General features: G+C 44.7%; 1 long non-coding RNA gene across 8 annotated transcripts in view; it reads right to left on the bottom strand.

The window, feature by feature from the left end:
• Positions 1–24,132, bottom strand: part of LOC122798329 — a 387,619-nt gene that overhangs the window by 137,424 nt on the left and 226,063 nt on the right. For all 8 annotated transcript variants that reach the window (XR_006364248.1, XR_006364244.1, XR_006364245.1 and 5 more), the window contains one exon: positions 7,690–7,759. This is a non-coding gene — a long non-coding RNA (uncharacterized LOC122798329). The remainder of the gene's footprint in view (positions 1–7,689; positions 7,760–24,132) is intronic.

Raw genomic sequence — 24,132 nt, 5'->3', positions numbered from 1 at the left:
ATCATAAGAAGGATACGTCCACCCCTTAGTAGGCCAATTTCTACCAAACTTTGGAGGCTGAACCTGCAAAAAATCTTTAACAGTCTGCATAGACTTAGCCTTGTCTTCCATTTTCTTTAAAACTGCCTCAACAGGAGAACCAAACAACACATCAGATTGTAAAGGAGCATCTAAAATCCTTGTTTTAACATGGTCAGATAAATTTTGATCCCTCAGCCAGGCGTGCCTGCGAAGAACTGACCCAGTGGCAGCCACCCTAGACGAGGCCTGTACAGCATCAAAACCACATTGCAAAGAATGCTTACCCACCTGTTCAGAAACATGTACTAAATCTTGTAACTCTTTACAATCAATACCTTCCGCCAGAGCATCAACCCTAGACTTCAATTGTGAAAGGAGATAGTTTTGGTATTTCAACATGTGAAACTGGCAATTCAAAGCCCTCATAGCTAGAGTGGAAGAAGTATAAACTTTCTTTCCCCATCTATCCAAGGCCCTGGCCTCTTTATCTGCAGGAACCGGATTCTTGACAACAGAAGCCTTAACACCTTTAGGCCCCTGGCTAACAGTTTCTGGGTCTGCCCTAGGACTCAAGATACTTATGAGCTTCAGGCACCCTGTAATACCTATCCCGTTTAACAGGAGCAGGAGGCAAAGAATCAGGATTAAGAGAAGCCTCTGTAAAAACATCTTCCACTACATCCAAAACAGGAGGTATAGCCAAAGGCCTATGCTGGGGTAAAATAAAATTCCCTAAGCCTTTGCCTGGAATCAGAGAAGTCCTGACCTTCCCACTTAAAATGCTCCCTCATGGAATGAAGAGTTTCTGAAAAAGAAAAATCCTCAGGAGGAGAAGTAGAATGAGTAGAATCATCCACATCAGAATCAGAATAAGGAGAATACTCCTGCAAGTCTTCAGCCGAAGACTCAAATATCCGAAGCCTGCTCAAAACTCCCTAGCTCAGGCTCCACCCTAGGTCTCTTATCAGGAGGGGGCAAAGAACCCTAATCAAAGTAATCAAATCTTCTGCCATTTTAAGCATATGCTTCTTGGGCACAGTTCCTGAAGAACTAGGGGTAACACCAACTGAAGCTAAACCTGGCCTGCCTCTGGGAGAAGCCTTGGAAACAGAAGGAGGGCCTAACCACCTAGGCAGGGGGAGTATAGTAACCTGAGAAGCCCCATCACCCTGACCTGCCTCCTGAGAGGCCACATCCTGCAATAACAAAGTCTCTCCCTGGGATCCCAAAGAAACCTCCGGTGGAACCACCGGCTCCACCGACACCTCTAAAGAACCAGCGTCCAGTACGGACGGTTCTTCTAGCCTAGGCTTAACTGCTTTGTCCTTGCGCTTCTTGAAGAAGCGGTGGAGCATCAGACGGCATTTTATAATTGCACCGCTTCCCGAAGACTAACCTGGCACAGTCTAATCTCCTCTTTATAGTGCGCTTATTGAATCTAGCACAAGCGACACCAACAACGTCGTGCTCAGGCCTAAACAAGGAATACACAAAGTATGATAGTCTCTATGGTATCTGTTTCCCACAAGAAATACAATTGTTCACTTTTCTGACATCCGGTAAACCACTGAGGCAAGAAAAACTAAAATATTCCCCGGGTACTTAGCCAACTTTGACTCGGTCTGAAACTCCGGAATCGAAAAATTTCAGAACGCCAACCGGCACTTGCAATGCTGCTTCTGCATCGGACCATGCGGCAAAAAAGACTGAGGATATGACGTCGGTCATGCGCATTTGTACCCTGACGTCCTGATGTCAGTCAAATGCGCCTTGACCGACGTCAGACTTACACTTTGATATTCGGGCCGACCGAGGACAGCAGACTACCCAAGTGTAAGGACTGCAGCAATGTGAGATGAAGAACATCCTGGACTGCAGCTGTATTAGCACTCGAACATCTACATTTATGGTAGGTACAAAACTGTACTATGTTCATCGTGCATACAGCTGCAGTCATAACAGATGGGTAGAATCCCAAAGCTAAGAAAGGGGTGGTAGGCACTAGGTGGAACTAGGAGGAGCCAGGATGCCCTGCAAGACTGCAGTGGCAAAACCTGCTCTAGTTTTGGAGTATAATGGTAGGTGGTAGTGCTTGGAGAAGGTATGCACAGAACTCCAAGTGGCTGCTTCCAAAATATCTTTGGTAGGAACTCCTCTGAGGAAAGCTGCAGAGGTAGCTGTGGCCCTTGTGGAGTGAGATCTGATGCCTGCAGGTACAGTTTTACCATGAAAAGAGTAACAAAAGCGTATGCAGTGGGCTATCCATTTTGAAATTGTCTGTTTGGAAATTGGCTTCCCTTGAGCTCCTATAGCATAGGACACAAAGAGCTGTTCTGATTTTCTGAAAGGCTTTGTTCTGTCCAAATAGTAACGTAGCTGTCTGTGGATGTCCAAGGAATGTAGCAATCTCTCCCCTTTGTTTTGAGGATTAGGGTAAAAGGTAGGTAAGTGTATCGCCCGATTCAAAGCTACCTTGGATACCACCTTTGGCATAAAGGACGGGTTGGTTCGTAAGGAAACTCTGTCCTGATGGAAGATGATAAAAGGCTGCACAGCCATGAGGGCTTGTAGTTCCGATACCCTACGAGCTGAGGTGATAGCCAGAAGGAAAGCTGTTTTCCAGGACAAATATTGCAAATCTGTTGAGGCAGCTGGCTCAAAAGGAAGCAAGGTCAGCTTTTCTAGAATGAAATTGAGGTCCCACGCAGGTATTGGTCGTTTCCTTGGGGGTTTTATATTCTTAGCCCCTCTGAGGAACTGTCTTAAGAGGGGGTGAGAGAATAAGGGTGGATCAGTGTTGTATTCTGCAGAAATGGCTGAGGCATGGATTTTGATGGAGGAGAATGAAAGTCCACTGCTTAGCAGCTCAGCTAGATACTGTAATATTTTGAGGTAAATTCAGTTTTCCAGGATTCTGGCCCTTTTTCTCATTCCAGGCACAAAACAGTTTCCATTTTGTGGAGTAAGCTTTTCTAGTAGACGGCCTTCTGGCCTCCAAAATGACATCCTGCACCTCCTTGGAGAGTAGGGTCTGTTGTGATGTTAAGGAATCTTCCATGCGGCCAGATCGAGTGTTTTCAGCCGACTGTGAAGAGTTTTGAAGCTGTGCTGAGTCAGAAGAAGAGGCATTAGAGGTAGGGTCCATGGAGGGGAATGTGTCAGGCTCCTCAGGAGTGGGTACCAGTGCTGTCTTGGCCAGTCTGGAGCAATGAGAATCATCTTTGGTCTGTCTGCTCTGGTTTTTAATAGAACTTTGGGCAGCAGAGGAAGAGGTGGAAAGACAAACTGTCATTGTTGTCCAACTGAAAGAGAGAGCATTCACTCTCCAGGCCTTTGGATGAAAAGTCCTTGAGCAGAATTTTGTGAATTGGTGATTTTTGTGGGAGGCAAAGAGATCTAGGTCTGGCCTACCCCATGCTTGAATTATCTCTGTAAAAACTTGAGAATGCAACTTCCATTCGTGTGGATCTGTCATATTTCTGCTTAGGTTGTCTGCCAGAGTGTTTTCCTTGCCTGGCGAGTACTGTGCTTGAAGTTAGATTTGTAATTCCAGAGCCACTGTTCCAAAGTGACATGGCCAGCCTGCATAGGGGGTATGAATGAGTTCCTCCCTGTTTATGTACCACATTACTGTGGTGTTGTCTGTCCTTATCAATAGTTGACCTGAATGCAGAAGGTCTTTGAAAGCTATAATAGCATTTATTACTGCTAGCATTTCCTTTTGATTGATGTGAAGGTGCTTTTCTTTTTGGGACCATTTGCCCTGAATGCACCGATCTGTCATGTGCGCCCCCCAGGCGTAGTCCGAGGCGTCTGTTGTGATGACTTGATTTGCTTGAGGCTTGCAGAATGGGAGACCTGTGTTTGTTTGGCATGCTTCAGCCCACCACAGAAATTCCTTTTGAAGACATGGAATTAGTGGTATTATTGTTTCCAAACTGTGGCTGTGTTGAGACCATAGGTTTTTCAGGTACCATTGAAGTTTCCTCATATGCAGCTTTGCACATGGGATTAGTAGGATGCAAGATGCCATGAATCCCAGAGCCTGCAGGATTTTCCTTGCAGTCAGCCTGGTGAAATTTGCTAGTTTTCTGAAGTATTGAGTTAGTTGCCCCTGCTTCTCTGGCGTGACGTAGGCCATCTGGGTGTTTGTGTCCAAGCTGGCACCCAGGAAAATTATTTTCTGAGAGGGTATTAGCCTTGATTTCTTTTTGTTGACTGTGTATCCCAGAGAATTCAACAACATTATTACAAAAGCCAGATGTGTATGTGCTTGCTGTCTGCTTGGATCAGGCAGTCGTCCAAATATGGGTAGATTTGTATCCCTTGAAGTCTGTAGTAGGCGATTACTGAGGCCAGGCATTTCGTGAATACTCTGGGCGCAGTAGATAAGCCAAAGGGCAATGCATAGAATTGATAATGGGTTGAACCTGCAAGAAATCCGAGGTATCTTCTGCAATTTTGTCTGATTGGGACATGCAGGTATGCCTCTTTGAGGTCCACTGTTACCAGCCAAGACTCCTTGCCCAGCATGGGAAGAAGCTACTGTAATGTGAGCATCTTGAATTTTGGCACGAGTAAAAATGTGTTTAGAATGGATAGGTCCAAAATAGGTCTCCAATCTTTTCCCTTCCTTGGTACCAGGAATAGTCTGGAATAAAAACCTTGACCTTGTTCGTGAGTAGGTACCTCTTGAATAGCTTTCATGTCCATGAGATCTGAAATTTGTCTTTGTGCCTCTGCCCTTTGATTGTGTGGCAGGTTTGGCATGCCTCTCATTTTTGGAAGGGTGTGAAAATGGAATCTGTAGCCTCTGTTTATAATGTCCAGGATCCATATGTCTTTTGTGACAATATGCCAATTTTTTTTAAAAATAATGCCAGTTTTCCGCCTAAGGGTGCTGCCATTTGAGCCTTGCTTGGCATGCAAAGGGGAAAGTCATTAGGCTTGCTTTCTGAATGGCTGCGAACTATCCTCGCCACCTCTTTGGGTAGGAGCTTGCCATTGTCTGCCTCTAAACGATCCTTGAGATTGCCCTCTGACCCTCGGGCGCCTGTATCTACTACCTCTTTGGGGTCTGTCCGTGGCTGGAAAGGACCAATTTTTGGAAGGCCAATTTCTACTGAAATGTGGAGGTTGTACCTGTAGAAAATCTTTCACTGTTTGCATTGATTTAGCCTTTTCCTCCATTTTCTTTAATACCTCCTCAGCTTTAACACCAAATAATACATCCTTTTGCAGAGGGGCATCTAGTAATTTAGCTTTGACATGATCTGGCAAGGTTTGCTCCTTGAGCCAGGCATGTCTACGTATGACTGATCCTGTAACAGCAGCTCTACATGAGGCCTCTAGAGCATCAAAACCACATTGCAAGGTATGTTTACCCACTTGTTCTGCACTATGCATCAAATCCTGGAACTCCTTCAAGTCTGGTTGTTCAGGTTGTGACATTTTACTTCTGAACTGTGATAACAGAAACTGTTGGTACTTTAGCATATGGAACTGGCAGTTTAATGCCCTCATGGTTAAGGTGGCAGAGGTGTATACCTTTTTTCCCCACCTTTCTAAGGATCTGGAATCTCTCTCGGAAGGTAATGGATTTTTAGCAGTGGAGGCCTTAATTCCCTTGGGGCCCTGTGAGATAGTTTCTGGGTCAGCCGCATGGCTTTTGTAAAAAAATTGGTGAGTCAGGAACCCGGTAGTACCTGTCCGGCTTGACTGGGGCTGGAGGTAAGGAATCCGGGTTAAGGCAGGCCTCCGAGTACACATCATCTAGTATGTCTAAGACAGGAGGTATAGCCAGAGGCCTATGCTGAGGTAGCAAGAGAAAATCCCTAAGCCTTTTCTTGGAATCTGAGTACTCTTGGCCTTCCCAGTGGAAGTGTTCCCTTAAGGTATGCAAGGTTTCCCCAAATGAGTAATCCTCGGGGGGAGACGGAGGGAATGGACTCCTCTGCATCAGAATCTTCAAAAGGGGAGTAAGAATGTTCTTGTTCATCAGAGTGCTCTGAAATAATGGAGGCCTGGTCAGAGGAGGGGGATTCTTCCTCCACTCTGGGCCTTTTGTCTGGGGGGGGGGTTGAGAACCCCTGATAAGAGTAATTAAATCCTCAGCCATTTTAAGCATCTGTTTTTTAGGCATGGGGGCTGGAGAAGGGCCCTGTGTAGCTTGTCTCTTAGAATGCATGGCTGCTTTAGACTTAGTGAAAGCCTTGATGGAAAAGGAAGAGGAAGGTCTGAAGACACCTTGAGAGGAGGCAGACCTGTCTACATTTTGAGATTCACCACCAAGAGTGGCTTCGGTATCTGTAGTCGGGGTGTGGGCTGAGGAGCCTGCGACCTCGGGCACAGAAGACACCGCCAATGAAGTGTCGTCGGTAGGCAGGGGCTGCGTAGGCACCTCACTGAGAACCGGACCACCTGTAGTCTGCTTTGGCGCGGTGTCGGTAGAGGCCGCGGACCTCGTGTGTCGGTCCTTATCTTTGCGGTTTTTAGACAAAACTGGAGTCTGAGTATCCAACGATATAATATAGTTAAATTTTTTGCCAAAATAGTGCTGGGCGAACTCCGCCCGACGCTTAATGGTGCGTTTGTTGAATGTAGCACAAAAACGACAGACCGAGACGTCGTGGTCTGGGCCTAAGCAAGGAATGCAGAGGGAATGAAAATCCGTATGTGGTATTTGCTTCCCACATGAAATACAATTATTAACTTTGTCTGACATCGGTCTGAGGCAAGAAAAAGTTTCCCCAACGGGGTACTTGAATTTCAAGAAGACTTCGGTTGCAAAATTTTCGTAATTTCAGGAGCTGGCCGACCGGCACTTGCGAACTGCTTCTGCTTCGGGCACCGCGCAGCAAGAAAGACTGGAGAAAATGGCGTCGGCTGGTTCTTTTATACCCCTGTCGCACTGACGTCAGGGAAGAAGCGACGACAACCAACGCCGTACCTAGACTTTGGAATTCGGCCGACCGAGGACCTGCCTGACGGCAGGACAACCCATCTGTTAGGACTGCAGCTGTATGCACGATGAACATCAAGCTACCCCACACGACTGCCTTTCAATTACGACTGACATCTTTTCAGATGCACACACAGAACTATTTTTAATGGAAGCATATAATGTTGCAACCAGTAAAGGAGGACTGACCTTCGATATATTGTCAAAATAAAAGCTCACTTTCACAGAAGCTTTGGTTTTATATCATACAAGGGGACGATACATTGTCAAAATAATAAAGTCACTTTCACAGAATTTTCTGTTTTATATCATACAATGGGGTTTCAGACACACAACTTTTTTATGCAATTAGACATTTCCCCCCCCTAAAATCTCAGGGCATTTACCGGTTTTTCATTTTGTTGCAGGTTGCAACTGCTCAAATAGGGACTACCCTTGTAGAAGACTGGCAGGTAGTAACCTTAGCATCAATAACATGTCAACCTATCCTTAAGGCACCAGACAAATATTCTACAGCACGGCTTTATAAGACTTCTCTAATGACATACCCACAAACTTGCTGGAAAGTCAGACAGAATACATCATCAATTTGCAACTGCAAATCAGACGGGTAAACGGCAAACAAATATCATCAGAGATCCAGCGTTTACATAACCTGAGAGGAAAAAATATGGTATTGTTCCAATATTAAGCCCAGTTTCACTTACCCTTTTCTTCCATACTTAGGAACACAGTCCATGGAATTAGTTATCCCAGGCAATGGAAGACTCCTTTATGCTAGAAAAAGAGAGAGAGAGAGAAAAAAAGAACTTGATTAACTTATACAACAACATCCTTCAATAACCTACCACCTAGGTCCCAAGAAACTAAGGGAGTATTCCCCATACAACTTTGGGATTCATTTGCAATAGACACTCACATTATGAAAATTTTGGCATAAATGCATCAGTTCTGCAACTGCAGATCAGATATGCAAATAGCAAACACCCCAACACAGACTCAGCAATCTTAAGATCACACAAATACTGTTATAATCCGTTTCACCTAGCCTTTTTTTCTTTCACATTAGTTCCACTTAAGTATTACAATTAGTGCGAAAGAGGCAGCCCTTTCTGCTGGGAATGAGAGGAAATAACTTTAGTATCTCACATTCTATATGTCCCTCAATAATCTGCCATTGAATTCTTAAGAAACTAGGTGATTCTTTTTCAGTATGACTTTACACCAGCTCTCGTGAGTTATATACCCTAAAAACTGGTGGAAATTCATGTAACAAGTTTCCAACTGCAAATCAGATGGATAAACAGCACAGATCCAGCAATAGCCCAATCTGAAAAAATGTTAAAAGTATGCTCTACCATCAAAACTGTTATTCTCACACAACACATTCAATTCACTTAATTAGGTATCCCATGCAATACAAGTCCAAAATAGGCAATCTTTTTTTTTTTGCTAGGAAAGACAAAAAAAATAATGCCAGTATCTCAAGGCATACGATAATGGGTCAGATTCCAAAGGACTTGCTCAGAGCAAGTCTTTTGGAATCAAGATCCCTGGTGTAAGCCTGTTTAGAGATATGCCTTGCACCAATGCAAGTCACTTGCATTAAGAACAAGTCTTTTAGAATCGGGGCAGACTTGTACTAGAGTCACTTACTGAAAGACTTTTGGAATCAGGCACACAGTGTCGACTGAAATACCAAATGAAGTATTTTCCCGTACAACTTTATAATGGTTTTCTTGCAACATGCACTCTTAAGCCTGTTGGAGACTAGGAAGTAAAATGCATCACCACATATCCAGCATTTACAAAATCTGACAGAACCTATGTCAAACAGAGCTCCTCATTAACACTCAAGAAAAATCTTGATGATTGGATGGGAAATAGGAAATTCACCCCAGGGATCACTTCTGTGACTCTGCTCGACAGGGACAGGAAAATCATTTTCTTGGCTGGCGAAAGCCAGGGTACATTTTTGGCTAGACTTATATAGGCCCTAGGGCCAATAGCCTAGTACCTTCCTAACAATAAAGTACTAATAGTAACTATGTATCTGTGTTGTCCAGTTTCATCCTTCCTCACCCAATAAGGTCTTGAATCCGACCTCTTGAGACTTGACCAGACAGGCTCAGTAGCTCAACAGCTCAGCCTCTTCCCCTTACCCATAATCCTCTCTTTCCCAAACTGGCTCAGAGTTTGCTTTCTAGTTAATGTACCAACTATACAGAAGTATACCCAGCCATAACCACTATATAAATGAAGTCATATCAGCTATAGCAAAAGGAAAGATGAGGAGGAGTAGGGAGGAAGGGCTGGAGCTCACACAGCAAGACTGACAGGAAATAACCCCCAGGACATACTAGGAGCCCACACAGAGACTATAAATCAGGAGGGAGATGGAGGGTGCATGAAAACAGACAACACAGATGCATAGTTATGGCGAGCACATGACTTTTACATCCGATGATGTCTTTCATCTGTTCCTTAACCAAAGGGACAGAACCCCCAGCTACTGTAACCTTGGGAGGCCCTTACGGAAGAACATTCTGGAGAGCTTTTGAGCAATACAAGCGTGAGGATTAGCCTAAGTTGCAGCTGCACAAATATCAAGTAAACAGGCTCTAGACCAAAAAGCTGAAGAAACCAAAACAGTCCTGGCGGAATGGGTTTTAGGAGGTTTTGGGAAAGGTAACATTAAATTTACTGTAGACAAAGGTTACACAGTCAGTCAACCATTTACTCAATATAACTTTGGATACTGGTTTGCCCAATCTCTTAGGAGAACAGGAAACATATCTCTTAGGAGAACAGGAAACATAGATTTTCCTGAAGTCTTGGGTTCCATGGAGATAAAAATGAAGTGGCCTATGTACATCCAAAAGTTGTGAAATGCAGTTGTGTAAAATCTTACCATAACAGTAAATGTCTCTCTCTTCACTGCTGCAGTGCATTTTTTTTTTTACACAATAGGGGTCCTCTGCCTAGGGTAGCCTGACTTCTGGTAAGTATGCCAAAGCCTTAGGTTGTAATGGGTACACTTATGTCACATGTATGCTCCCCATGTACAGTGTAGGGCATAAAGGTGACATCCAGACATAACCATCCTCAGAACTGAAAATGCTCCAGTAGAACAGCAGCCTAAGGAAACTATCAGGTAACAAGCACATCCACAAAGAAAAAAGGATCCGGGGGGAGGGGGCAAATACTGCAATAGTGAAGAGGTGAAGGAAGACAGCTACATCTATGGTTATGGTAAGATTTTGCACAACTCTAGTTCCTTCCATATCACTGTTGCAGTATTCTTTACAATAGAGACAGTACAATAGCTCAAAAAGAAGATTTGGAAGAGGAAGGGCCAGCAGAGCCCTCCAGAAAGCCATGAAGAATGGCCCTGGCAAAACCAGCTCTGACCCAATAAATCATATCCAACTTATAGTGCTTGGTAAAAAGTATGCAGAGAAGTTCAGATAGCTGCCTCAAGGCCAGAATTAGTACCCGAACCCTTGGAAAATGCACCAAAAGTGGCTACAGTCCTAGTAAAATGAGCCTTAAGAGAAGGAATGTTCTTCCCATGAAAGGGATAACAGAAAGAAATGTCTTTAGATAATCCAGCAAGAAGCATCTTGCTTGGAAACAGCCAAACCTAAAGACCTAGCCATGAAAGGAAATAAAAAGCTGCTCAGATTTATGAATTTAGTTTAGCCAAATAATATCAGAGTTGTCTATGTAAATCCAAGGTGTGAAGAACCTTCTCACTAGCAGATTGTGGAAAAGGGAAAAAGTAAGCAAATGAAGAGACTGATCAAGACAGACAACCCATTAATTACATTGGGCAAAAAAGGAGGATTAGTAAAGAAGAGTTACACTGTCCTTATGAAAAACCAAAAACACAGGAACAGCCTCCTTAAGGGATTGCAGATCAGGCACCTGTCTGGCAGAGGTAAGGGCCAAAGAAGAAGAACAATAGTCTTCCAAGAACAATGCTGTAAGGAAGCTGGAGCCAGACTTTTTCCAGAACAAAATTAAAAGGTCCCAGGAAGAAGGAACATGCTTCCTGGGAGGCTTAATACGAAGGACGCTTTTAAGAAACTGTCTCAAAACTGGAAGCCAAAGGGGGAGTCAAATCAGACGATCAGAAATAGCGGACAGGTGGGCCTCAACAGTAAGTGGATCCAGTTTAAGAGACAGACAGAAAATCACTTCCATTTGGAAAAAAGTTTTTCTAGTAGCAGGTTTCCTGGAATCCCGCAGAACCCGAAGCATGTCCTCGTGGGGGGGGGCACTAAGAGGGATCAAAACCTTATCACCCACAATGTCAACTGAAGAGTGGACAGGTGGGGATGGATGAGAGATCCCTTGTCTTGTGCGAGAAGGCCCACCTTGTGAGGTAAATGATGATGACTACCCTTCGCTTAATGCAAAGGCAGAGGGAACCAATGCTGTCTGGGACAAAAGGGAGTCATCAGAAAGATTTTGGGATCATTCTGTTTTATTTTGAGCAGGACCTTCTGAATGACAGAAAGATGAAGGAAGGCATAAAGAAACATCCCCTTCCCAGAAAGAGAGAGGGCATCCACCTTCCAGGCCAGAAGACATCAGACTCTAGTGCAAAACATCCCCATGAAGCATCCACTCATGGGATTGTGTTATGGACCTACTCAGAGAATCTGCCAGTATGTTCTGATTTGAGGGAATAGAAACTGCCTGAAGAGTCACCAGATACTGGACAGCTAGATCCCATACCTGAACACAGTCTGCACAAAAGATAAGACCTTGTTTGTTGATATATCACATTACTGTGGTATTGTCTGTGAGAATTCCGAGAGGCCCTGGAAGGGAGACGGAATGAAAAGCCTGAAGAGCCAGAAGAGCTCTCATCTGACACTGATGTGGTCTTTCTTTTGACAAAGAGACCAAAGGCCCTGCACTTTCGGGATTGTGTTATGGACCTACTCAGAGAATCTGCCATTATGTTCTGATCTGAGGGAATAGAAACTGCCTGAAGAGTCACCCGATACTGGGATACTGAACAGCTTGATCCCAAACCTGAACACAGTCTGCACAAGAGAAGACCTTGTTTGTTGATGTATCACATTACTGTGGTATTGTCTGTGAGAATTCTGAGGTGCCCTGGATGAAAAGCCTGAAGAGCCAGAAGAGCTCTCATCTGACACTGATGTGGTCTTTCTTTTGACAAAGAGACCAAAGGCCCTGCACTTTCACAGGACCAAAGGAGTCCCCCATCCCACCTCGGAGACATCTGTGAAGAGTTCTTGTGAGGAGACTGGAGTTTGAAGAGGCAGCCTTGGGTTGAGGGAACACTGATGAATCATGGAAGATGGTCTAGAAAATCTAAAGGATGAGAATGTTGAAGCCAAACTGGCTTTAGAAACCAGTGAAGTTCTCTCATATGGAGTTTAGCTAGAGGAAGCAAAGGAATGGTGGATGCCAACTCACCCACAGCCCTTAAAAACTCCCTGGCTGTAAATGAAGCCAATGGAGGAAGGGACTGAAAGAAAGCAACCAGTTAAAGCCTTGGGAGGAGGAAGGGATGTCTGCATTGGAACAGTCTGGAGCCTACACCTTAGGAAAATATGACCCTGGGGAGGATTCAGGAATGATTTTTGGAAATTTACAGTAACCCTTAGGCTTTGCGACACAAACAAAAAACTGAAGATGGTGAAGTAAAATCTCTGAAGAGGCCTGAAATAGCAGGCCATCCAGGTAAGGAAGGGTCAAGTAACCCCCTCAATCTGCAGCAAGCGATCATAGCAGCGAGGCATTTGGTGAAGACCACTGGGGCAGCAGAGAGGTCAAAGGGCAAAGCAGAGAAATTAAAATGTCAGGAAGCAAGATGGAAACAAATTTCCTGAAGAGAGGATGAACAGGAATATGTAGACAAGCATCCCTGAGATCCAAGGAAATAAGAAAAGCCAGAGGAAATGAGATTTGAAGGGATAGCATCCGAAAGGAAGGAGCCTTCAAATAGAGGTTTAGCTTAGAGAAATCCATAATGGGTCTCCAGATGCCTTCTTTCCCGGGGAACAAGAATATTCTGGAGTCAAACCCTTTCCCCTTTGAGGGGTTGGAACTTCATGAGCTATTCCCTGAGACAACAGACCCTGAAGTACCTCTGGAAAATAGGGCAGTTGCTCCTCCTGAGGTGACTAAGGAATGTCCAAAGGGGGAGGGGGGATTCCAGGCCATGTAATACCCTCACAAATTACGGAAAGAACCCAGGAGTCTTGAGTGATCTTTAACCAAATAAGAAGGGACAGTGAAAGATAAAGACAAACAGAAATATGACTGAGAACAACAGGGCAGGGATAGTCAGAAAGCACCTGGTTTGTGGTCAGTCAGGAAAATGACGACTCTGAGCTGAAGGGGTTTGGGCAGCTTTAGCAGGAAAACCTCTTCTACCACCCTTGTTACCTCTGGGAGGCAGTCTAGACAGTCTACAAACAAAAGCAGGCTTGTTAGGGTAATTGCTTTGAAATTTAGGAACAGGTGAAACAAAAATGCTTCAGATCCTGTAAAGCTTTACCCTTTTCCTGGAGGGACTTCAACAACTCATCAGCACCAGACTTAGCCTTGACATCATCAGGGAAAGGTTGAAGCTGAAATCAAATACCTACCCCACAGAGAACGAACGGCAGCAGCGCTACATGAGGCATCAGCTGCATCATACCTGCATTTAATGGAATGGCAAGCAACCTGAGAAGACGTCACTAAAAGCGAGCAGAAGTCTTCCCCTCAGAGTAAATAAGGTCTGAAATAACCTGACAGGCCTGAGACAGAGAAGCCAAAATATATCTGGCCAAATGGGTCTGGTAGTTCACAGCTCTAAATGCCAGGGTAGCAGAAGTACATACTTTCTTACCCAACTTCTCCAGAGTTCTGCTCTCTATCAGAAAAAAGCAACTTTGTAAAAGGCAACAGTTTTGATGGCTTGTCAGATGCAACCACCACCACAGAAGGGTTAGCAGAGGGGCACTTATAAAGAATCTTAGTCTTCAGGCACCTTATAAAACTTCATTTTTTGGGAGGGAGCAAGGGACAAGGAATCAGGAGCGTGAAAAGTAGTGGAAAAGGCATCCAGCAAGGCAGCAAGAACAGGAGGGAGAGCAGAAAGCCTAGGAGACTCCATTTAGTTCTGAGCACCAAATACTTGAGCATAATCCCATTTTAAAAAAATTCCATCATTCGGGAAACTGTGTCACCAAAAGAAATCTCCAAAAAAAGAAGCATCAGGACTTAGGTTCTGAGGAAGAGGAGTCTAAGAGGAAAGGAATCTGGAAAGAGTAAGTCAGGGATTCCGCAACAAAATCTTAATTCTCAAAAGGAATCTTGCTCCCTAGGCCTCACAAGAGGGGTAGAAGACCCAGGAGGAGCCGATACAGAACCCCCCCCCCCCCCGAGTCTTCAAAGCCATAAGGGCATTAACAGGCCCTGAGTGATGTTTTGCCATTCACTCTGGGGATCTTTAGGAGCAGGAGAAATGTGCTTTTTTTTTTATTTCTTTAAGGGGATGTCAACCTTTTAGACTTGAGGCTTTGACCCCTGAAGACATTCAATTAGTGCAGTCTGTACATCTACCTCACAAAAATATGAGGAGCACTCATAGACCCTTCCATAATTAATCAGCCATGGTTCCCTCTGTACATCTTAAGTGCATGTCTGCAAGGCCTCCCTGGACATGTGTGAAGCAGAATCCACGTCCGCCTCCAAAGCAGTCACGGAAGAGGAATCAGACAGAAACCAGACGGCCCTACGGGCTTTCACTATCCTCAAGAATGACATCTGGTGGAAGCAGCACAGCAAAAGAATCAGACAGAACGTTCCTGATCTTCCTCGCAGACAGCTGCCCCTCAAGCCAGGAAGATCCTTCCATTGTGTCCTTAGCTAATCGCTTATGACTCTGGTTTTCCAAGTAAATAGAAAAGGATGACAGTGGATTACACAACATCTTAGGGATAAAGACCTGTCAAACCGTGCAAGACGTATACTCGTGGGAAGCACCTAATAAAAACATTGCTCGTGACGATCTTTATGAGGAATCCATCTCCTGCACTGGCATTTACCCTTTTTGGATGAGACAAAGCCAACAAACAGTCAATAAGAGAGAAACCCCAAGAGGAAACTTACCTGAAAGCAGCTTGGTAATCAGCAGATGAATGAACATTCAAACTGGTGGCAAAGAGGTTCCTGAGGATAGCATGTTCAGACAGCACCTTTATGCCCTACACTGTGTGTGGGGAGCATGTGTGTGACATACGGCGTACCCATTACAACCTAAAGGCTATGGCATTCTGGCCGGATGTCTGGCTGCCCTAGGCAGAGGATCCCTATTGTAAAGGATAACGCAACAGTGACATGGAAGGACATTGGTAGAATATGAGGATGCACAGGAGAAGATTAAGATTCTCCTCGTTTTGAAAATTTGGGAAAGAAAAATGGAAAGTTAATGATTTGGTTTATATTTGATTCAGAAGCTAAATTAGGTCAAGATAATGGATTTGTTCACAAGGAAACCCTGTCTCTGTGAAAAATCAGACAAGGAGGCTTTGAAGACAGAGCCTGGAATACAGATAATCTTCTAGCTAATGTAAAAGCAACAAGAAAAACAGTTTTCAAAGACAGAAATTTTAGATATGCTTTGGCTGAAAGTTCAAAGGGGGATTGAGTTAAGGCCTGAGGCATTATTTAAATCCAGAGATCTTTTGAGGTCTTAAAAAAAAAAAAGCCCTGCATAGTTTAGAAGTAGCCAAGGTAGAAATGTTTTCACCCGGGTGGAAATTAGAAATGGCAGCCAAATGAACTTTAATAGTTGAGAAACTAGCTCCTTCACTGAGCACTGAGGATACAGGGTAAATATTCCAAGACCGCTGGGACAGGTGCTTAAAAATTTCCAATTCATTGCCAAGGGCCCAAAAGACAAATCATTTACATTTATTCTTGTAGGTCTTTCTAGTAAGTCTTATGGGAAGATGAAATGTGACTGATTGGAGAGGAGAGCCTGGACTATCTAGCAAATCAGTGGGACTGCAGAAACCATACAGTCAAGTTGAAGTCTATTATATCCGGATGAGTCATACCTGTTGGCTGAAACAGGTCATCTGGAGTTGAATGCACAATCCAAGGTGGATGTTGAAGATAAGACCAAAGGAATGGGAACCAAATCTGATGAGGCCAAAAGGGTGCAATAAACTGTGCAACCAAACTGCTTTCTGAATAAAGTTGGGAATTAGTGGCAAGGGTGGAAAGGCTTAAAGGAGATCAGCAGGCCAATCATGAACCACAGCATCTCTCTGTGACCCCCCCACTAAAGGAGAATCAGGCCAAGGAACCTGCTGCACTTGAGGGGAGATGCAAAAAGACAGCAACAAGGCTGGCCCCACTGATGGAAAATTCTCTCCACCACATTGACAGAACACTCATTAGGCATTAGGATGGACATCCTGCAATCTCGCTGGATTTCCTCAGAATGTGCACCGCTATTAGTCAGCTACCGAAGAGATTGCCCACTGCGATACTCTCATATTTTTTCGACAAAGAGGGTAAGATCTGCCTCCCCCTCATTTGTTGATGTACCAGGCTACAGACATATTGGTCTGTACCCCAATTGTCCTGGGTGATATGTCGTCTTGAAAGGCCTGCAATGCTAAAAAGAGAACACCTCTCATCTCCAGGACACTGATAGGAGTTTTGGATTCCTTGGGCAAACACATACCTTGAACTGTCCTTCCCAAGTAGTGCCTCTCCAAACAAGCTGGAAGGCGTCCATGGTCACCATGGCCTTAGGTAGGGGAAGAACAAAGGGAGGGCATTTGAGGAGCTAATTCGAATTCCACCATAGAAGATGCCTTTTGCAAGATTGCGTGATTTTGACAGGTGTGGATAATGGATGCTGGAAAATGGACGACAGAGTCCATTAAAGGATTCTCATATGCAACCTGACCAAAGAGAGACAAGAGTGATAGCTGATGCCACGGAACCCAAAACATGTCGTATTAGTCGAGATGGAAGATGTGAATGTTGGATCACTTGACTCGGGACTGCAGTGCGTTTATTGGAATAGAAGACAGGCTGATTGACTGTATGCAGATGAGCACCTATGAACTCCATCCGTGTTGGGGTGAGTTCAGACTTGTAACAGACTTATTCCTAGAAAAGCACACAACTGAAGCAAGCAGTCTATGCCTGGTTGGGGCAGTAAGGAGTCAAGTCTTCCAGATATGGAAACACCCGGAATCCCAGCAGTCTCAAGAGAGCTGCTACCACTGCCATGCATTTGGTGAACTCCCTGGGGGCTGTGGTGACAGCAGGGCAAGCAAAAACTGAGGATAATGATACTAAATGCTAGAAGTCTAAATCTCAAAATGCACTCACTCGAGGCACTCCTTAAAATGGAGAACATAGATATCTGTGCAGTGACTGAGACCTGGTTCAAGGCTAGAGAGAGCACCCCTGCACTACCAGGCTATAACTCATACCACACTTTTCAGCCATGTAACCTGGACCGAAACACCAAAGGTGGAGGTGTGTTCATATTCATTAAGGACATCCACACCTCCAGGCTAGTTGCTCAGCATAATGCATCCAAGGTTATCAGAGTGCAACTAACTCTGGGCAAAACTGCAATCCAAATTGCAGCTTGCTACAGATTCCCCCATCATACCCCAGGACTCAGACTCCCACTCCTCTTTTCTTGATGTATTGGAAAATATTAGGGTTCAACCAAACATCCTACTAATGGGCGACTTTCAACTACCCTACCATTAATTGGGAAAACTACTTGTGTACCAACTCTTTAGCTCAACTCTTTCTGGAATTCATAAACTCCAATGCCCTGGATCAACTTATCCACACCCCCACCAACGGCAACAATATCCTAGACCTAGTCATTACTAACATGAGTGACTGGTGTTCTCCTTGTTGGTCCGATCTGACCATAAGCTAATCACCCTTGATATCCACATCCCACCTCCACCCCCGATTAAGGAAACCACAGTAAAAAATGTCTCCAAAGCCAATTCATGCTTCTTAAGACAGAAGTGGTGAACTTCGACACCCATGCAGACAATACAGTTACAACTGCTGAATCCTACACAAATGCACTCTATAAGCACTTACACAAGTGCATGGATCATGCTATTCCAAACAGAACCAAGACGCTATTCTCCAAAAAAAAGGAAGCCAAACTGGTGGTCCCCTGCCATACACAAACTGTACAACAGAAGGAAGAAACTGTTGCAAAAGAGAGTAAAATCCCATGAGTGGAGGAGCTCCCTGGTTAGCCTCAGTAAGAAGCTGTGATCCCTTACAAGATCCTCCAAAGCTAGCTACGAAAACAAAATCGCCACTTAAGGACAACCAAAAAGCATTCTATAGCTATGTCAAGAATCTCGATGGCAGCACCCAGATCTGCTCGGAGATACAGCACAAAGGCACGAAAATTACAGAACCAATTTATACTGCCAACATCCCGGCAGATAGGTTCAGTGCTAACTTTACCCCCCCACCCCCCTAAAGGGCCCATATCTATACAGGAAGAATGCAGAGTCCCTGTAATCACAACTATGTAGGTAAAAGATGCACTCTCTAAAGCCAAAAACACAGCATCCATGGGACCGGACAACATCCCAGGCTGCATTTTACACGAACTTCAAAACGAACTGGCTCCCCACTTAAGCACCATGTTCAATAACAGCCTTGCATCAGGTTTTGTGCCCACTGAATGGCGCACAGCAACACAGTTATCCCACTCCACAAAGGGGGAGCCGTCACTGATCCGGGGAACTATTGACCTATTAGCCTGACGAGCCTGGTCTGCAAGGCCATGGAACATATCATCATGGAACTCATTAACAAAGACATTGGTAAGCTCCAAACTCTGGATCCCACCCAGTTCGGGTTTGTGAAAGGCAGATCATGCCTCCTGAACCTGATAGACTTCTATGAGGCAGTCACCAAAGCCATAGATGAGGGTAAGGTGGTTCACACAGCCTATCTTGACCTCGCCAAGGCTTGACACCATCTCCATTCTGGAATTATAGCTAAACTAACTAAACTAGGTATAAATCCCTATGTCACAAGATGGGTTGCCAACTGGCTCACTGACAGAACCCACACTGTAAAAGTTGCAGACTCCAAATCTGATCTCAAAGGAGCGACAAGTGGAGCACCACAGGGTTCCGTCCTGGGACCTCTCCTGTTTGGTATCTACTTCTCTGAAGTACAGGCAAACACAGAAGGCCTCTAGTTAACGAAGTTCGCAGATGACTGCAAACTAGGAGCCATAGTCAAGTCCCCAAATGATGTGGGCATCCTACAGAAGGGCCTCACCAAGACAGATGCCTGGCGTCAGAGCAATGGCCTCAAGCTCAATGCCAAAAAGTGGTGCAGTGTCATCCCCTTTGGTAAAAACTCTGTACCCATGAACTACCACACAGGCAGCAATCTACTTAATACCAAATGTGTGATAAGAGTCCTTGGGACCCAGGTGGACAGTAGCCTCTCCTTTGATAGTCACATCGCCACAGTAATCAGGAAGTCCTTCTATGTGGCACAGCTCATCATAAAAGGGTTCTCATCCAGGAAAAAAAACAGGTCATTGTTCCCCTCTACTCAACACTCAGACCCATTATAGAGTACAACGCCCCTTTTGAAGTGTACCTCACAAGACATCTGCAGCAGCTGGAAAGGCCACAGATGTACCTCACAAAGAGGATTACTGGCCACAAATGCCCTATACTGACCACCTCAAAAAACTCCAGCTTTACTCCGTAGCATATCGCCTACTCTGAGGTGATCACTGCCCAACATATAAAGTGATGTCAAACCCAGAGCTGTTGGACATGCTACACCTAAAGAAATCCCAATCCCTCCGAGCTACATGCTATACGGACCTAAACCTTGTCACCACAATAAACAGGACTTCCTGGAGGGACAGATTCCTGTCCCAGAAACTTCCCATACTCTGGAACAGGCTACCCATCTATGTCAGGCAAAGCGCTTCATTAGCACTCTTCAAAAAAAATCCTGATGAGTAGACGGGAAAAGTACAGTTTTGTACCTACCATAAATGTAGATGTCCGATAGGTATGCATCTGCAGTCCTTACATATGGGTTGTCCTGCCTCAGGCAGCCCTTCGGTCGGCCAGATTCCAAAGTCTGGGTCCGGCGTCGGCTGATGTCGCCCTTTTCCCAGACGTCAGAGCGCCTGGGGTATAAAAGCGTCAGCCGACGCCATCTTCCTCAGTTTTTCTTGCCCCAGATACCAGGTGCCCTCTAAAGGCGGCTAAATTTTGGAGAAATGAATAAATTCCAATCATGCACAGCAATAAAAAACAAATACACCATAAAAGATAACCCCAGCTAGCTAAAATGAGGGATAGGTACCCAAAGAATACCACTGAGGGGTAGGAGGGAGGGAAAACCTGACTGCAGATGCATACCTATCGGACATCTACATTTATGGTAGGTACAAAACTGTACTATGTCCTTCAAGGATGCATCTGCAGTCCTTACATATGGGTAGAATACCATAGCCAAGCTGGGGGTGGTAGGACCTATGAAAAGGATGGTGTAGCTAACATGCCCTGCAGGACTGCAGCAGCACAGCCTGCTCTGGATCTGGAATATAAAGACAAGTTGTAATGCTTGGAAAATGTATGCACAGAGCTCCATGTAGCAGCTTCTAAAATGTCCTTTGTAGCCACCCCTCTTAAGAAGGCTGTGGAGGTGGCTGTTGCTCTGGTGGAATGAGGTCTGATGTTAGCTGGCACAGCTTTTCCATGAAAAGAGTAACAGAATCGAATGCACTTTCCTATCCATTTTGAAATTGTTCGTTTGGAAATTGCTTTTCCTTGTACACCAGCAGCATATGCTACAAACAGTTGGTCAGTTTTTCTGTAAGTCTTAGTTCTGTCCAAGTAGTAGCACAACTGTCTGTGAATGTCCAGGGTATGCAGAAGTTTCTCTCCTTTATTTTGTGGATCTGGAAAGAAAGTAGGCAGGTGGATAGCTTGGTTCAGTGAGACCCTGGATACCACCTTTGGCATGAATGAAGGACTGGTTCTCAAAGAGACTCTGTCCTTATGGAAAATGAGAAATGGTTGTACTGCCATGAGGGCCTGTAACTCAGATACTCTTCTTGCTGAGGTTATGGCCAGAAGGAAGGCAGTCCAAGACAGGAATTGTAGTTCTGAAGATGCTGCTGGTTCAAAGGGAGGTAGAGTTAATTTTTCCAACATGAAGTTAAGGTCCCATGTAGGCATTGGTGGTTTCCTTGGAGGGTTGAGGTTTTTTATCCCTCTTAGAAACTGCCTTAGCAGAGGATGAGAAAATACAGGTGGATCAGTGTTGTACTCTGCTGAAATAGCTGAAGCATGAATTTTTATGGATGAATAAGAAAAGGCCATTATGGAGCATTTCAGCGAAGTATTCAAGGATATGTGGAATGCTCATCACTGTCGGATCCTGACCCTTTGCGGTGCTCCAGGTTCGAAATCTTTTCCATTTTGCTGAATATGCCTTTCTTGTGGAAGGCCGCCGAGCTTCCATGATGATATCCTTTACCCTCTTGGATAGTTTATCCTGGCGAGGAGTCAAGGTATTTTCCAGGCGGTCAGCTGCAAGGTTTTTAGGCTGGAGTGCAGAGTTTTCTAATTGTGCTGTGTCAGAAGAAGTGGCCATTGTGGTAGAGGCCACGGTTTTGTGCGTGACATGCTCTTTAACAGTGGGTACCAGTGTTGTCTTGGCCAGTCCGGAGCTATCAGAATCACTTTTGGTTGCTCTGTCCTGATCTTCAGTAAGACCTTGGTCATTAACGGAAGAGGTGGGAATGCATATACTGTTAGAGCATTCCAGCTGAAGGATAGGGCGTCCACTTTCCATGCTTGAGGATGGTATGTCCTTGTGCAGAATTTCTTCAGTTGATGGTTGTGGGGGGAGGCAAAAAGATCTATGTCCGGCCTTCCCCATGCTTGTGCTATCTGAAGAAAAATGTCTGGATGCAACATCCATTCGTGTGGATCCATGGTGTTTCTGCTTAGGCTGTCCGCCAGTACACTGTCCTTTCCTGGTAAGAACTGGGAATGTAGCTCTATATTGAATTTTAGGGAAAGTTCCCAAAGATTCATTGCCAGCTTGCAAAGAGGGTAGGAATGGGTACCTCCTTGCTTGTTTATGTACCACATAACTGTGGTATTGTCTGTCTTTATTAGCAGGTGACCTTGATGCAGGAAATGTTCGAATGCCTCGATTGAATGTATCACTGCCAGCATTTCCTTTTGGTTGATGTGCAGGCGCAATTCCTTTTGTGTCCATTGCCCTTGAATACCTCTGCCCTTCATGTGCGCTCCCCATCCATGGTCTGAGGCGTCCGTTGTAATGGTTTGGCTGATATGAGGCTTGCTGAAAGGCAGACCCATGTTTGACTGGCTTGCTTGTGCCCACCACAGAAATTTCTTTTGGAGGCATGGAATGAGGGGGATCAAAGCTTCTAGGCTGTGACTGTGTTGAGACCATAGACTCCTTAGGTACCATTGTAGTTTCCTCATATGCAGCCTTGCCTGTGGAATCAGAAGAATGCAAGATGCCATGAAACCCAGGGCCTGCAGGATTTTCCTTGCAGTCAGCTGGGTTTGTGTTGTCAGATTTCCGAAATAATCCGGTAATTGTTCTTGTTTTTCTTCTGTGAGAAAAGCCATTTGGGTGTTTGTATCCAGCTTTGCACCCAGAAAAATTATTCTTTGGGATGGAACAAGTCTTGATTTCTGAATGTTGACTGCATATCCCAAGGCCTGTACTAGGCGGATGGCATAGTTCAAGTGTTTTACCAGTGTTTGTTGGCTGTCCGTTTGTATAAGGTAGTCGTCCAGGTATGGGTATATTTGAATCCCCTGAAATCTGCAATGTGCAATTACTGATGCCAGGCATTTCGTGAATACTCTGGGCGCAGTAGATAAGCCAAAGGGCAATGCTGAGAATTGATAATGCTCTGAACCTGCAAGAAATCTGAGGTGTTTTCTGCAACTTTGTCTGATAGGGACATGCAGGTATGCCTCCTTGAGGTCTAGAGTTACCAGCCAGGACCCCTTGCCCAGCATGGGAAGGAGTTGCTGTAAGGTCAGCATTTTGAATTTTGGCACGATGAGATAAGAATTCAGTGCGGACAATTCCAGAATAGGCCTCCATTGCTTTTCTTTTCTTGGAACAAGGAATAGTCTGGAATAAAATCCTTGGCCTTGTTCTGTGTAAGGAACCTTTTCTATTGCCTTCATTTGTAGTAGTTTGGAAATTTGCCTGAAAGTCTCTGCCCTTTGATTTGGTGGCAGGTTTGGCATGCCTTGTCTTTTTGGTAATGTATGAAAATGGAATCTGTATCCTTTGTCTATTATTTGCAGTATCCATTTGTCCTTTGTAATACTGTGCCAATTTTCTGAGAATAAAGATAGCTTTCCGCCCAAAGGTGCTTCCAATTGAGCCCTGGTTGGTGGAGTCAAAGTCAAGTCATTGAGTTTGTCCTTGTGCAGTAGTTGTAGGTCCTGCACTACCTCTCTGGTTAGGAGGCTGCCATTGACGTCCTCTGTAGGAGCCTCGAGCTTGCCCTCTACCTCTGGCACGCCTGTTTTTGCCTCTGAAATCTGTCTGTGTCTGGAAAGGACCAATTCTTAGAAGGCCAATTTCTGCTGAATCTTGGTGGTTGGACCTGGAGAAAATCTTTGACTGTTTGTACTGATTTAGCCTTTTCCTCAAATTTCTTTAAGACCTCTTGAGCCGTGGAACCAAATGTTTTTCCAGTGGTGCATCCAGAAGCTTTGCTTTAACATGATCTGGCAGTGTTTGTTCCTTCAGCCAAGCATGTCTACGTATGACTGCACCTGTCATTGCTGACCTACATGAAGCTTCCAATGCATCATAACCACACTAAGAAATGGTTGCTAACCTGCTGAGAGTTATGCACCAGACCCTGAAGCGCCTTGCGGTCTAGGGGTTCAGGCGAGGATAGTTTTTTATGCAATTCATCTAACAGATACTCTTGATACTGTATCATCTGGAATTGACAATTTAATGCTCTCATAGAAAGAGTGGAAGTAGTATACACTTTTTTACCCCATCTCTCTAAAGCCCTGGATTCCCTTTCA

Source organism: Protopterus annectens, chromosome 3.part1, assembly GCF_019279795.1.
Source record: "Protopterus annectens isolate FY-2018-M chromosome 3.part1, PAN1.0, whole genome shotgun sequence".
Classification (NCBI taxonomy): domain Eukaryota; kingdom Metazoa; phylum Chordata; order Ceratodontiformes; family Protopteridae; genus Protopterus; species Protopterus annectens.
The sequence above is the reverse complement of the archived record's forward strand: the minus strand, read 5'-3'. Positions and strand labels throughout refer to the sequence as shown.